General features: G+C 40.5%; 1 protein-coding gene across 35 annotated transcripts in view; it reads right to left on the bottom strand.

The window, feature by feature from the left end:
- Positions 1 to 16,154, bottom strand: part of TENM3 (teneurin transmembrane protein 3) — a 2,220,601-nt gene that overhangs the window by 1,044,170 nt on the left and 1,160,277 nt on the right. For 33 of the 35 annotated variants that reach the window (XM_075127819.1, XM_075127816.1, XM_075127814.1 and 30 more), the window contains 2 exons: positions 8,508 to 8,571; positions 8,147 to 8,207 (listed from right to left, as the gene is read on the bottom strand). The exons of 1 other annotated variant lie outside the window; for it this stretch is intronic. The gene's annotated coding sequence lies outside the window, so the exon portion shown is untranslated. The remainder of the gene's footprint in view (positions 1 to 8,146; positions 8,208 to 8,507; positions 8,572 to 16,154) is intronic. One more of the 35 variants, XM_075127815.1, reaches the window with a different exon arrangement.

Raw genomic sequence — 16,154 nt, 5'->3', positions numbered from 1 at the left:
AAGTATTTTCATCATTCTTATATCCCTAGTTTAGAGACATCATCTCTCTAGCCTCCCCTGAAAGGGATGATACTCAGACATGACTATTATTTTATTTTCTTAAGAATTTTTTCTTATTTATATTGTCCCTGATAGATTTAACATCCCTGTTTCCCTTTCTCCTACTGCTGTGCTTCATTTTAGCATCAAGTACCACACAGCATGCACAAGACATTCAGAGATGGGACTAGAACCCAGGTTTTCTGATGCTTAATCCTGTGCTTCAACAGGACTATGTTGAAGCAGCTCTAATTCCACATCATACGGCACTGTATCTTGCGTTAGTTTCACATGGATCGAAGAAAGCTCTTAATGAAGTGCCCCTAGATGCGATGGCCTGGTTGTTCAGTAATGATGTGCTGTTGCTTTGCAGCCCCCTATTGAAATGTGCACTGTGAAGCCTGTAAGTTTTTTAATATTTCTCTGGTTTGGTGGGTGCCTTTGCTAGGGAACCTTTCCACCCCCGCGACATTATCCGAACCCTCTCTGAAAGAGAGGTATAAATGTCAAGAATGTCATCCTCACAACATGATTTTTAGTGTAAGTATGTTCATCAAACCAGAACACCCATTTAATGTTTCCTTCTCTATCATCGTGTCCCTTAATTCCAGCATAAAAACATAGCCAGCAGCACTGGAACAGTTCCATCTTACGTGTACTCTCTGCTGAATTGGGAGTTTTATGTAAGAGGACAGTTCTCTGTCTGTTTCACAGGGGATATTTTCAACAAGAATCTTGTTTTAGTTCTTTAATGATCTTAATTCAATCAGCTTGTTGAGACTCTCAACATACTGACTGTTCATATTGTGACACAGGACCTTAAAAACAGAAAATAAAAATAACCAAAAATATGTATTTCAAATAGTAAAAATATTACTGGTTTATGATTACATACCCAGCAAAAATATTGTATAATGCCACCCCATCATCATATATGAAATGACTATAATGTAAAGTTAATATCCAAACTTTAAAGGGAAATTTCCATTTACTGCAAAATCTTAGAGCACTCTGTCAACATTTAGGTTGTCAGTCAAATCTTGCTCAATATCTAAGCCAGTACAGTGAGATTACTAGGTGCATGGAGAATGCAGCAGAGATGGGGTGGGGGGTGCGTGCTAAAAAATGTACCTACCTGTAACTGTTGTTCTTCGAGATATGATGCAGATGTGTACTCCACCTAGTGTACCAGAGCCAGAGAACTTTGCCTAGCAACACTCCTGCCCTGCATCCCTAGCTCTTCCCCCTGACCATATGCGGGCAGTGCTCCCTCAACCCCCTCGGTTCCTTTGCCCCTAATGTCAGAAGTACAGACTCTCATGCAGAGGGGATGGAGTATAGGTCATGGAATACATCTCTGCATCACACCTCCAAGAACAAGAGTCACAGGTAGGTAACTGTTTTTCTTCTTTGAGTAGATGCAATCATATATTCCACTTAGATCCTTGGTAATCCCTGGCAATTTCTCTAGGGTGGGCTCCCTCCTTTCACGTTGCAGGAACAGATTAATAGGTTAACATTTGGGGAACCTGGAAGTAAGCAACAGGAGGACACTCTGGGACCCCTGAATAGGTTCTTGGGGTAACACTGGTGGCAACATTATTGGTACCGGACTCAATGGATGCCCCATGGCCAGAACCAGAGTTGACAACACAGGCTGTCATTGCTCTTGGAAGGTTACCGGTGAGCAGTTAGACAGACCTGGGGCATGCTGTGTGCCAGAAGGGTTATGGTGTCAGTCGGCAGTCTTTTTAGAAGATGAGGAGGAGTTTTCCCCAGCACTGGAATAGTCCCGATTTGTTTTACGAGACCTCTTCCTCACTGTACCAGAAGAGGGAGAAAAATCTCTTTTTCCTCTTGGGGGAAATGCCAGAGCCTGAGCACAGAGCAACATCGCTTTCTAGATCTGAAGGTGACCGCTGATCAGACAAGAACCTTGGTGCTGAAGCAGACCCTCATGGTCTGCTCCAACATGTGATGTTTCAGCTGCAAGTCTCTTGCCACCTGAGTCTTTTGTGAATGACTTGCACATGGAACACCACTCTTTAATGTGTTCTTCACCAAGACACAACAAGCATCTCATGCGGGAGCTGCTGTTGGGTATGCCCCCCACCACATGACAGACAAGGCTGAACCACACAGGGCAGCCCATCTACTATTATACTAACACTAAACTTAGCCTAAGTACTACTAACTACATACAAGAAAAAATTTCTCAATGACACCACCACACAGAACTCTGACTCTAGCAATGGGTCGTGAAAAGGAACTGAGGGGGTTGAGGCAGTGCCATCCTTATTTGGGCAGGGGTGGGGCTGCAGGGCCAGAGAGCTGCCCCTGCGGGTACTGCTAGGCAAAGTTCTTTGATTCCAGTATGCTGGGCGCACACACATCTACATGAAATACGCAGCTGCATCTACTCAAAGAAGAACCTGGGTTAACAATTTTTGAAAATAATGAGTTAAAAATATAAACCTTAAAAATACAGGTAAATGTGGCTGGGGGATCTCCAGACACCAATTCAGCAATCAACCTTTAATTTACTATACAGTTAAAAGAACCATTATGTGTTTCAGAGTAACAGCCGTGTTAGTCTGTAATGGCCCACCTTGATTATCATACACATTGTGAAGAGAGTGGTCACTTTGGATGGGCTATTACCAGCAGGAGAGTGAGTTTGTGTGTGTGTGGGGGGGGGAGGGTGAGAAAACCTAGATTTGTGCTGGAAATGGCCCAACTTGATGATCACTTTAGATAAGCTATTACCAGCAGGACAGTGGGGTGGGAGGAGGTATTATTTCATGGTCTCTGTGTGTATATAATGCCTTCTGCAGTTTCCACGGTATGCATCCGATGAAGTGAGCTGTAGCTCACGAAAGCTCATGCTCAAATAAATTGGTTAGTCTCTAAGGTGCCACAAGTACTCCTTTTCATTATGTGTTTATAAAGCACTTTGAGATCTTCAAATGAAAGTCATTATTAATCACTGGCTGCCATTAAAAAGTCAACATTCACCAACAGTTAAAGTAGTAACTGAGCTATCACTTATTTAAAATTTGAATTCTATTGGAATACTGTTTTGTGGTAAGCCTCAGTAAACAGATTTTTAATTGCCCCTATTGTAAAGGGACAGTATTGTTTATGATAAAGCATACAAAATTATTCTACATGGAGTGATTCTGATACATTTAGTTGGCACCCATGCCTATGAAGTTTTTTCAACTTCTCTTTTCAAGCAACAGCTCTATTGTTTCTTGTTCAATGCGAAAGTACAGCTTTATCCCGACCTGTAATAAAAAGGGATTTTCCACTCAACAGATTCCATGTCACTAAGGTTCCGAATGAGTTATTGACTAACTGGTCAGTTACATGCCCTTGTCTAATTTTGACCTTTTCTTCTGTTTTTTAGGAAGAGAAGCTTCTGCTCAGTTTATGACATCTTTGGTTAACGCAGCAGCAGGAGGCAGTACTGACAGGTAAACAGAACCCAAATTACCTAACAGTAAAGTTGAAAAGATCTGCTTTATTAAAAAATAGACCAAGATTAATTTTTAATTCATTCTAATCCTAATGTTTTCCTTTTCTTTCTTTTTTTTTTTTTTTAAACAACAACAAAGTTGTGGTCAGTGAAAAAGCAGACACTAGCCAGAGATTAAGGGAAAACTGGCTTTTGGAAGAACCTCACAAATGTCTTGACTGAATGTGTTGTCAAATTCTGTTGTATAATGATCAATTCTTTGACAGATCATCTGCTCATTTCATCTTCTGCAAGTCCAACTCTACACATTTCTACTGTTCTGCCTTCACTATAGAGTTTCTTGACATATTTTTGGCACTGCAGTCCTATATTCCATATCCAGATAAAGACTTTCATATTTGTCTGTTGCTGTTATGAAGTATTCATGGAACTGATCTTCCATACAGATTTCTCCCAGACACTGTTTCAAAACCTGAACTTTCTCAATTGTGCAAAAAGCATCCAAGTCAACTCTGCAAAAAGTCATTGAAGGATGGCATTTACCAACTATAGCACAACCTTGAAAACCACTAAACAGAGACAAATTAATAGGGTTTTTTTATCTAAACTCGTAAACTTGTGGCATCAGAATAGACGTTAGGATTAAGAGTGGTAGCACTCATTCCCTCCAGGCCCTCAGCCATGCCTTGAAAGTTCTGATACATGACTATAATCACTTCAGTTCTGAAGTCCAGTCTGTTTTTGAGGTTTTAATTACTCTGTCAGTTTCTATGGGGCCTTGCATTCTTTTCATCATATTGTCTTTTTATGAAATACCTTCAACACATTTCTCAATTGTTTAAAGATTTTTTTAAAATTTCCATTGTGAATGTTTTCTGTCAGACAAAAACTTCACAATATAATAAACATGGAGCAGAACTATGCAACCCTAAAACACTGGGCAAAGTTTATATACTATGGATAGAAAATTGTTAACTGAACCCTCCCTTAGGCTACCTTCTTTTTAAAATAATTTCCTAATGCTGTATTTATTCCCATGTTACTTCTCCAATACTGTCATAAGAAGTTTGGACATTGTTTCAACATGGCTTTTAGCTTGTTGGATATCAATTGTCTTTGAAGTAAGATTACTGCTCATATATCTTAGTATCAGATTAGGCTGCGGCACTTTCAGTTCTCATAAATTAAATCGAGTAGGGAAAGCTCAGCACTTGAATGGGAAAACTTCACGGAAAACCCAGGTGCAGTATTAAGTGGTCTTCGCAAGTTATTTAATGGCACTCCTCCTTCTACTTTACTATCACTATGACAGCCTGGTGCTTGAGGGCACACTGCAGCTATCTGAATGAGATGTAAAGCCATGCTACTGGATATTTTAGTCATTAAGGATCTTTTGATGATGTGTTGAGACCAGCATACCATTTCCACAACATTCATGGCATTTGGTGCCCAGGGTTCAGAGAGACCAGGTCCAGGTAATTAAATGTAGCAGCATTTTCTAGATAACAACATTACAAGGTGAGTAATAATGGGGTGAGAGAAAGGTATGAACTTCTTATTTACAATGGTGTCACATCAGAATAGCAGATGATATCAAGTCAGGTCCCATGGATATCAACAATGGGGCTAGTATTATAAAAAACTATCAGTGACTTGATAACTTGAGACTGATTAAATTTGGAGATAACAAAAAGCTAAGGGAGACAGCAAATACAGAAGGCAGAAAAACACAGAACTGGATCTGAACAACTTGGGGGTATGGTCAGGCCATTAAGAAAGCAGATTTATGATAAGAAATTTCAAGATGATACATTTTGATCCAAAGTCATTTTCCTTTCTTCTCCCATGTGCAGAGAGTCCACAGTGCCCTTAACAATTGCATATGAGACGTGTGTATGGAGATGGGTCAAGGTGCCAGGATCCATTGTAGGGGAAGCCACACATTTGCACATTGTGTGGTAAACTTCTAGCATTGCCATATGCAATCTTTGGGGGCTGAAGTACAGCCCTTTAACCTTGTGGATAGGAAAGGAAAAGAGCCCTCCAGCACTTAGGGTTTGCTCTTCTTCTGCTCTTCTTACTTCCACACTGTTCCCCAACCTCTTCTAGAGCAGAATATGAAAAACCCAATGTAGGATGTACACACATAGAATCTCTCACAATGGCTTGATTCCATTTAGAAAACTATGTGCAGATCTAGCCTCCACAAATTCAAAAAAATATATTGAACAGGGAGAGATCAAGGGAAAACAACTACAATGATACAAGGTCTTGAGAAAATGATATGTCAGGAGAGAGAGGATAAAGAAATATATATTTTGCCTAAAGAAACTAAACTAAGGGCACAAACAGCACATAACACTATAAATACATGAAGAAAGAAAAAGACCAATTCACACTGGACATCGATGTTCAGAGAAGGGCAATGGGCTGCAGTTGAAATGAATGAAGTCATTGTAGTAGATACTAGGAATAAGCTAGTTGCCGATAATACTGTGGTCAAACATCAGAACAGTAAACCTTAATGACCATGTCACTATATGCCTAGCAAAAGATTTGATAAATTTAAGAAAGGGGAGAAAAAAACCATCTTTCAGCTTGAAGCACGGACCTGAACTAAATCAGTCAAGAAGTCTTTTTCAGCAAATTCATCCCTAGTGTAACTCCACCAAAATCAATGCAGTTACATCAGAGAAGCATTTGTCCCAGCATAACCCAGCTTTCCTCATAATCTGTTTTCACTTCCTCCCTTGTCCATGCCTGTAGACAACAATAGTATTTTACCCACCTCTCAGGCTTGTAACCTCAGTGTCCTTTTCAACCCCTCCCCCTCCTTCTTATAGCCTAGCTCTGACTAAATTCTGCCCACTTTTAATAAAAAATCAAAATGTATCCATAATGTTGCCCACATCTTGGTTGTGTCTTGCCTTAGTTTCTGAAACTGCCTCTTCTCTGTACTCCCCACATCTCACCTCTTCTCTTTCTACTCTATGCAAATTACTGGCTTTCAAGTAACCTTCCTCTTCTGCCTCTCAAACCACATCCTTTCATTCATTCATTCGCTTCCTCTTGTTAAAGCATCAAATACAAAGAATTCATTCTCATTGTCAATGCACTGTGCAATTTTGCCATCACAATCTCTGCTCTCATTTCTTCCCAGTTTCCCTCTTCTCCCTATGCACCTCCCAAACAGCTGTGATTACTGCTCCCTTTTTGTATCTCTCAGGTTTACACCTTCTTTTCATGACTGGAAAATTTCCACTCTCTATAGAACCTCCTCTTCCTTTTAAAAACCCTTCTTTAAATCCCACTTCTTCCATGTGTTGGTCATCAATGATCATGTCTAGAGCAGGAAAAGAGAATCACAGAATCATAGAATATCAGGGTTGGAAGGGACCTCAGGAGGTCACGTTTAAATAATAGGTCATGTTTAAATAAAAATGTCAGCTAACACATTGTAACTCATCTATATTTTTTACACACTAGTGTACATGGGGATTAACACCTTTAAAAATATGTTAGCTGTCTGTGACTGACCCTAAGGAGGAACACAGGGAAGGAAATTGGTAGTTCTCTACATAACTATGAAATATTATTGTTTACATAAATATAACACCATAAATGTACACAGATCTTTACAAAACGGAGAGTAAGACACAGTCCTAACCCACATATCTTGTAATCTATTTCGGATAACAGCTCGGTGGTGTGTGAAGATATTGTTATGAGCTGGATTGAGGCTGGGTAATTCTTTGAGGCTGGCTAATCACGTCCATTAATTTAAGATTGCTGTAAGAAATAGTTAAGCTCCTTTATCAAACAATAGCAGCCTTCACCCCAAATGTAGGCAAATGTCACTGACAAGAACAAAGGCACACATGAGGCCACTCAGTAATTTGAACTATGTGGGCAGAGGGGGTTTGGCGGGGTATTGTTTTTAGCAGGGAGATGTGTGTGTGAGAGAGAGATAGGAGAAACACCACAGAAACAGACGGAGAGAGAGAGCAGAAAGCCAGATGCAGCCTGAACAAGCAGTGAGAGCGTGGCCCTGGGAAAAGCCTAGAGACAGTTTTTTGGGCTGAGTGCTGGCTGAAAGGGGCTTGGAACTGTGAAGAAAGAAACGATCCCTGCTGTTTGATTCTTCCTGTGTTCAGGGATACAGGACTTTGTACATTCCTCGTGAATAAAATGGATTTTATCAAAGGTACCAGACTCCAAAATTAATTTCTCCTCCTAATAGAAACAACCCACAGGACCCCAAATACAACTAACTGCTTGGGTCAAAAGGAGTAAAAATACCATTGGCCACATCTAGTCTAGGAAAACAGGTCATGTTTAAAAAACCATTAGCTAGCATGTTTTAACTAACACATTTTTAAAACACTAGTGTAGACAGGTTTTAGCAGCTTTAAAAATACTTCAGGTGGTTGTTGTCAACCCTAGGTTCAGGGGCTGAGATTTCAAAGCTGCCTAAGGGACACATTCACAGACAATTCACAGCAGTAGAATGTAGTCAAGTAAAGATTCATAAAGTGGCAACATGTGAATGTAACCAGAATCCTATCCCCCTGCCCATGCATATGATAGCCACTGTGAACAAGAGAACAAACACATGAGAATGTTACTCACGTTGTTTAATGCACTACGGGAAGGTGGTCAGATGCTACAGTGATGAATATAGTATAAGAGCCTGTACAGAACAGAATAGAACTAATTCACAAATATGTTCTATATTTTGTAGGTATTGAGTGCTTATCACCATGATATTTAATGATTCATAGTCATGTTCGTTCTATTTTTTTACCTTCATACTTTTTAATTTTTAACCCACCAGATGATAAAATTGGTATTTTATAATGATACTATTATTTTATTGATTGAGCTTCTGCTACCAAACTTCACTCCCAATAGCCAATTTGTGAAAGTTCTGGAGACTCATATTACAACTTCCTTCATTAGTAACCTATTTCCAAGTTTACATTTCACTTACCAGATTGCATCAACTGTTGTTCTTCTCTTGGAAAAAAACTCTCAGATTTTTAAGTATCAGAAATCTAAAATAAATAAATAAATAAATAAATAAAATTAGGAGCCTTTACACATGAAGTTTCATTAAATTACAGATGCATGTGCATCAAAACACAGAACAATTGAGATACCCAAAATCGTGACGTGTGTGATAGAAAAATCAGCCTGACTTTTTTGTTGTTGTTACTTGGGGGGTGGGGAGGGAGATTTTTTTTCTCGCATTTGTTACAAAGATTACTTTGTAATAGACGAGAACATCTATTAACTGCCTAATTTGCATAAGCCTTCTGCTACTCAAGCTCTACTAAGCCTTAAGCATTTAACTCTGAATTATCTTACTCACTATTTTCCAGCACCATGCTTACTATTAGTTCTCTCTCCTTTTTTCTACGAATATTTGAGGCAGCAACTGCCCCATCACACTGGTAGAGACTATCCTCCATGAAGTTTTCTGGAGTGATTGAGGTAAAAATAAAAATGTTCTGATATTTCCCTGCAGGAAAGTGGTAGTAGTTTCCTTGGCTTAAATAGGCTTTAACTACATCCCACAGAGCAATGCTTCATAGTATATTATTAGAGTGATCAAAAAGGATCAAAACACAGTACTACGAAGAACTGAGCATCAGCCCATGTTAAGCTGTGCTTTGTGTATTTCTCATTTAAACTTTCCAAAATACGGAGTTCCAATACATATTTTTGTTTGCTTTTGCAAAATTTAGTTTGTTTACTATTTGTTCTCTATATATGCATTTTAGTTATATCGTTAACTAGTATATGCTAGGCCTGCATGTGGCATTTTCAAGTCCTTTGCTACAACAGGCACTAACAGAATTTGTAATATGAAATCTGCAAATTCTGTGGCATAAGGGGAATGGACCAGCATCAACCCTCATCCTGGATCTACAACTAGAAAAGGAGAGATATTATCCTTCGATCCTGGACTAAGTCTGTGCTGTGCCCCAAATTCTGCAGTTGGAACCTGACTTTGTTGTGGTTTCCAAAGCTGTGGAATTCTATGGATCCCAAGTAAATGATTAAAATCTACCTACACAATAATCCTAAACCATTTCCAGCCAGTGGAGAAATAAAAACTCTTATAAACAAAAAAGTAAAAAAGCAGTATCCAACAAAATAGTCTGAAAACATTCATAAAGATCTAAGCCTTTCTATCCAAAACTGTAACAAATGAGGTCCCATTTCTTCATTAAACAAAGCAGGTGACTATTTGGAATGGAAAGGTAAAGCATGAACATATTTCACTGTAACTACTAGGCAAATCTGTCCTCAGATTTTCTACAGTGGCTCAATGTCTCACAATAATCCTTCCTCCAATAGTCATACATAGTCCAATAATCCATCTTTGTTCATTAACAAACTTGATTTATTGTGGGATTAATCTTCCTACAGATAGTTCAAAGGACTGAATTATAGGTTTAGCTATTATGTGTGAAATTCTCTGGAATACCTGGAACTAAAACATGTTGGGCCAGATTCATCTTTGGAATAATTCCATTGATGTCAATGGAGTTATTCCAGGGATGAATTTTGCCCTTTAACTTGAAGACAATAAAAAGTTATCACATTCCAAGCATCCAATTATTGTTCACAATGACAATGTGTCCCATGGTTAATCAGCCTCTGTTTATGTATTTTTCCTGTTGTCAATAAAATTGCTGACGCCATCTAACTATGAGTTGTATTGATCTCATTCCATCATTTAATTCAGAAATTTGAAGGGTGACTTTATTAGAACTGGGTGTTAGATATGCTAACTTCTTATGCAGAGCTACTCTTTTTACTGTGCTTCCTGGCTACTCAAAAATGTTATTTTATGCTGTTCTACAGTGTAAACTGTGACAGGACTCTGGATATATTTGGGATCTTAAGGAGACATGGGAGAGAGACTGTTGATGTATGTCTGTGCTGTTGATGTGTCTTTGTAAAGAGACTTACTCTTGATTTATTATAATTTTGCATGTATAACACAGCATGGTATCATTTTATACCAATATTTCATGTGGAATTTGAATAGCCGCAGTTAGTTCAGATTTTTCCCTTTTAGAATGAGTGCCTATGTGCAAAGCAATAACCACGAATGACTAGCTAGGCGAGACAATATTGTTCAAAATAATACCGCATAGATATACCTTCAAATTCTAGTTATTTGTTTTCAAGACATTCCATGCCAGTTCTTCAAAACCAGCCTACCATATTGAGCTCATAAAAGACCAGATTGCCCCTTGCCCTTATGCAGGTGCAAAAATTGGGAAATGGGCACAATTAGTTTTTCCCCTTCTTCTCCCTCTTCCCTCCGCTCCCTTCCCCCCCAAAGTCCCCAGGATCCAGCCACAATTACAGACCCATTGCTCTTATCAGCTTGTCATCCCAAAGGAGGCCAAAGGAGTAAGGACCATAGCCCTCTGCCACATCTGCACTAGGCAACAGAGCAGGGTAAGCTTCACCCTCTTAAAAGGTGATGCAACAGGTAAGTTACCTCCTCTTGCAAGGAAGATACATTGCATCCTTCAGGAGAAATAAATGTCCAGAGCTCTTTATGGAGCTCTCCCACGAGCATGACATAATTACACTGTCCATAATTACACAGTCTGGCCCAAAATATACACAAGCAAAACTGTTTATTGAGCAATTATGGACTTTGCATGATCTAATGTCTCATTGCTCACTCACATACCTATTTGGTGGAGATGAAATGTATGTGAGCGAATTTTGCAGGCTCAATTTAGGCACCATTTTCTGTTGGCATATATACAATATTTCTCTGCTTTTTTCACTTGTTTTTGGCCATTTTTTTCATACATGACATTAAATTAATCTAGTATAAACAAATATTAAAATCACCACAGTTTAACATTTTATCAAGAGTAATTCATGCAATGCTTAATTTGTAATGTAAGAGGTGCCTGGGCTCAAGCAATTTTTTTACTTTCATAACTGATGTGGCAAACCCAGAGGTGCGGGGCTAGGAACTGCCAAACGTAGAGGTGTTGGGGCTCAGTCTTGGCAAGCGCTGGCACAAATTAAGCACTGAATTTACATATATGAAAAACTCAGGTGACCTATGCCATAACAGGAGCACAGTGTTAGGTGAATATGATGGATCACACAATACCATTTTGCGACCACCATGTTTCATTTAAGAGAGGGCTCATTCTAATTTTCAATAACTTCAGATGTTCTTAATCATATGGCAGTGCTCCATAACTCCTGAAATACAGCACATGGGACTCCTTTTGTTAATGGACTGATACCCGCTTTATTCCATTTGTGCAGTATATTGATTAGCAAATTAAATCTCTAAAAATTAATGGAGGTTCTGCATTTCCAAATGCACTCAGTACATCTTTCACAGCTTACTTACAGCAGGAATTTAAAAGGTCTATTTCTCCTTTCACACCAGTATTACTCTGGTGTTGCTACTCTGTGCCAAAGTCTTAAATCAGGTGGAGCAATGCTGGATGCAGACTTGTGGAGGAGGGCAAAGACTACTACAACAGGTCTATGTCATATCTGGAAATCCTCCTGCACCATGGCCCATTGAGTTGAATTTTTATGTAACCCCCAAGGAGATTACATAGATTCCTGGGACCCTATCTGCCGGCAGCTCAGGGAAAGGCACGCTGTCCCTGGTAGGGAGGGGGAGCCAAGGCAGACTCAGAGTCTGCTCGGCAACCAATAGGGAGTGAGATTCCCCTCCCAGGGAGTTGAGAAAAGGGGAGAAGCCATTTTGGAGTCAGTCTAGAGCCAGCCAGGAAAAGGGCAGGACTGGCTGTGTGGGGAGCTGGTGAGCCCCAGGCCTGCATGTAGGATTCCCCCTGAGAACAGCCTCTAGGGACCTGACAGCAGATCCCTCAGCTGGGTTTTTCCTTCCCCACTGATAATTCCCAATTTGTAGAGTTTGCTGGGAAACTTGCCGAGCCAGGCTGAGTTCACCCTCCAGCTCCCTAGGTGATACCAGTCACCACATGGTCAGCTCTGCTCTGGCTGCTAGTCCAGGGAAGCTGCCTGTGGAGTGTGTGGCTGGAAGCTGGGCTAGGAGGCTACAGTTTGGAAGTTAGTGTAGTTGTGTAACCTACACCTTGAGCCCTGCACCCAGTGGTGAACTGGAGCTGGTTTGCGCGAACCGGTTGTTAAATTTTGAAGCTGGTTTAGAACCGGTTCTTAAAGGGGTGGGCAAACTGTGGCCCGTGGGACCATCCTTTCCGCCCCGCCTGAGCTCTCGGCTGGGGAAGCTCCCCTGAGAATTTTTACTCACCCAGCGGCACTCTGGGCCTTCGGTGGCACTTTGGCGGCAGGTCTTTCACTTGCTCCAGGCCTTCGGCGGCACTTCGGTGGCAGGTCCTTTAGTGCCGCCTAAGACCCGAAGCGACTGAAGGAACTGGTTCTTCAGCTTCTGGCAGCTCATCACTGCCTGCACCCCTTTGTGATGAGGGGAAATCCTGGGACCGACGCAGCCTGATTCCTGCCAGCAGAGAGCAGCCCCTCTACAGTGACTGAGAAGTCCAAAGTCATCTTCAAACCTGAGGATCATTCATGGAGTTTGTGAGTGCACCATCTTTTAGTTAGTCAGGTAATTTGTTTTGGGGACCCCCTACTCCCTGAACTGTGTCCTCAAGCCAGGGAGTAAGCATTTGAGGATTTTATAACCTGCTGTATATTATACCTGTGGAGGGATTTACCACCTTCTCCCACTTGTGAGTCCTTTGGGCTGTACTGAACCCAGTCAGCCACATTGCTAAACCACTGCAAAGAAGAATTTTGTGGTTATAGTCATCAAGCAAAGTATGCATACCAACGGGACACTAATTTTACATTTGCTACATCAAGTCACAGGTATTTTCAGTGTGGGCACTGGTGACCCTAAAAATAGTGTTTCATCCTGTTATGTTGTATTTGTCTCCTGTTTAATATAATTATTGTGTTGAATATATTGTATGTGTTTGTGTTATTTCTTGGAAGTCTCCAACTGTCTGGCAAGTAAGTGGGGATTACCCTGTAGTTAGAATTTTCCGCCCAAGCTGCCCTGGTCACCCTGCCAGGAAGGAGCGAGGGGGGGTGGAGACACCGCCAAATAATTTCATAGGAAAAAAAAAAGAAGATACACCCTGCTGAGTGGGTAGTGGGATCCAAAAGAACCCAGACCTGTAAGTGGACTGGCATTAAAGGAGGTAACCAGGTGGAGAGAGGGCGCTACATTTAAATGCTTTCTGGCAAAGAAAAGCCAGAACACACAGGAGAATCTGTCACACTGACTTTATTGGAGTTCTGATTTACACACATGTAAGAAACAGAAAAACCAGGCTCAAAGACTTATGAGCACTCTGAGCTGTCTGTTCTCTTATTCTTGCTAAATTGAGGCCTTATATTCTCGCTTTTAGTTATTCCTCAATTAAACCATACTTGAGGTACTTCATTTGAACTATTCTCTGTCCCCCAACCCCCAGATTCTAGTCTGCTAGACAGCCATTCACTAATACAAGTGTTTCAAATGGGAAACGTTGGTAAGCTGATGAGGCACAGTTATAAAGCAGACACAACTGCATTAAAGTTTTACATATTTGTTTACCAGCAGAATGAGATGAGATAAACAGAACATACAGCAAGGAACTGAGGATTAAAAAAATAAATCTCTCCTGAGACTAACCTAATAACTTGCTCCAAAAGCTCTCATAAATTATTAGCTTTGAAATCATTCAAAGTGTCTGAAACATAGTATGTGTCACTGATGTACTTGAAGTTCACCTAAGAAACTTGTATCATCAAAATGTGCCGACAAAAACTGCCAGCAGCTACGCCACCTTGCAATCAATCACATATCTGTTTCAGAATTATAAAGTGTCTGAGAGCTATAATTTCATCTGCTTCCAGCTGCATACATTTAAAACTTCACATTCTTATGGAGGAAGGAAAAAGACTGAAAAGATTTGTCAGCTCTGGTGCCCTCCATCTCATGATCTCTATCTTTAAAGCACTTTCAGAAAGTCTTGATATGTTTTTTAAAATTAACACAGTGCATAGAAGGATACATATTTTAAATTTTAAGGTGAATTTTTGTTTGTGAAAGGTGACAGTCCCAGAAATATAGGTTCTCTATTTAGTCCAGGAAGAGAGAGCTTGGATGACAGCAGTGCAAACACCTCCACATCGCCCATTCACTGATATGACAAAGTCCTCCTGGATGGGTCACTTCTAAGGGTGAGGGCATAATCAGCCTCCATGCCCATCCAATGCATTTCCATATTGTACTGTGCACCACTGTGCTAAAATCACAGGAGTGACATCATATATATTAATGCATCAGTAACAACAGCACGTATGACTAAGTAAGGGTTGTTGGGGATAGACTCACTAGAAAATTTAAGTCTGCCTTGAGGATTTTTATTTGCAGATATTTTAAATCAATACAAATGGCACAGGTAATTGATCAATATTTTCATCTGTATATAATAATTCATGCTGACTTAATCTCTAGAGTCCAGCCGGGTACCTGGCTTCACATCTATAGTGGAGGCACAAACCCAATGGCATCAACACCACCTAATCCTGCTCCCAATGAAATCAATGACAAAACTCCCATTAATTTCAAAATTACAGGATTGTAGCAGTAGTGCTGCAATACATATGTTGTGCATACCCTGTCCACTCACCCACCTGCTCTGTCCTCTCCACATCCATGGCAGTCTCCAACTTACACTTGTCTATAGGTGCACAAGAGTGTGCTGAGCAAGAGCAGCAGCAAATAGAGTTTTGTGAAGTACTTTCCCTAATCTTGTGACTCTGACTGCTATCTAAAAACTACTCATTAACTTCATGAGAGCCAACCAGACACATGTTAAACACCAATATAAGAAGGACAACAGAGGAAGCATCTGATCAGGTTTCCTCCCCAACAGGTCCTTACACCAGACATGGCTACTTGGCCAAGCACATGGAAAATTGGAGATGTGACTTTAGTGCTGCCACTAGAGATGATGGTGTAGCTGGAGTGAGGCAGAGGTGTAAAAGAAGGCAGAGAGGCACTTATTTGCTATTTTACCCCAAGGGGTGGGGCGGGGGGGAGACTGGGAACTACTGCCTTCTCTAATCCTACCAACATGTCACAACGTGCCTACAAAAACAGGACAATTTTCTGAATTCATGAAGAATGAAACAAATATCACAGAACAAGTAGCCAAACATGAAAGGAATATTCTCATGAACCACGTCCACCCTGTATAATGGTGAGCAAAGTGCTTCATTTCCATGTTGAGTGTAATACAGGAAAGTGATCTGTATCCTACGCATCAGATTTTTCCCCCTCCCTCCCACCTCGCATTTCTCCACATGATTCAGAGTACCAAAGTGCTTCCTGTTCTGAGCTACAGGACACATGCTGGGTGCAGCTCTTGAAGTGAGCTCAGCAAGGGTCGGAAGCAGGCAATGCTGTGAGCTAATGGAAGAATAATTTAAAGTGAGCTTAGCTAGTTGGGGGTGGGAGGGAAGGACCCACATCTAGTGAAAATAAGATTTGCTTTTCTTGTTTCTATTACTTGCTGTTGGTAATTTCAGATCTTTCATTTCAAAATCTGTTTCGAATCATGTCTGGAATAGT

This window comes from Caretta caretta, chromosome 4, assembly GCF_965140235.1.
Source record: "Caretta caretta isolate rCarCar2 chromosome 4, rCarCar1.hap1, whole genome shotgun sequence".
Lineage (NCBI taxonomy): Eukaryota > Metazoa > Chordata > Testudines > Cheloniidae > Caretta > Caretta caretta.
Note: the sequence above shows the minus strand (reverse complement) of the source record. Positions and strands in the feature narration are given on the sequence as shown.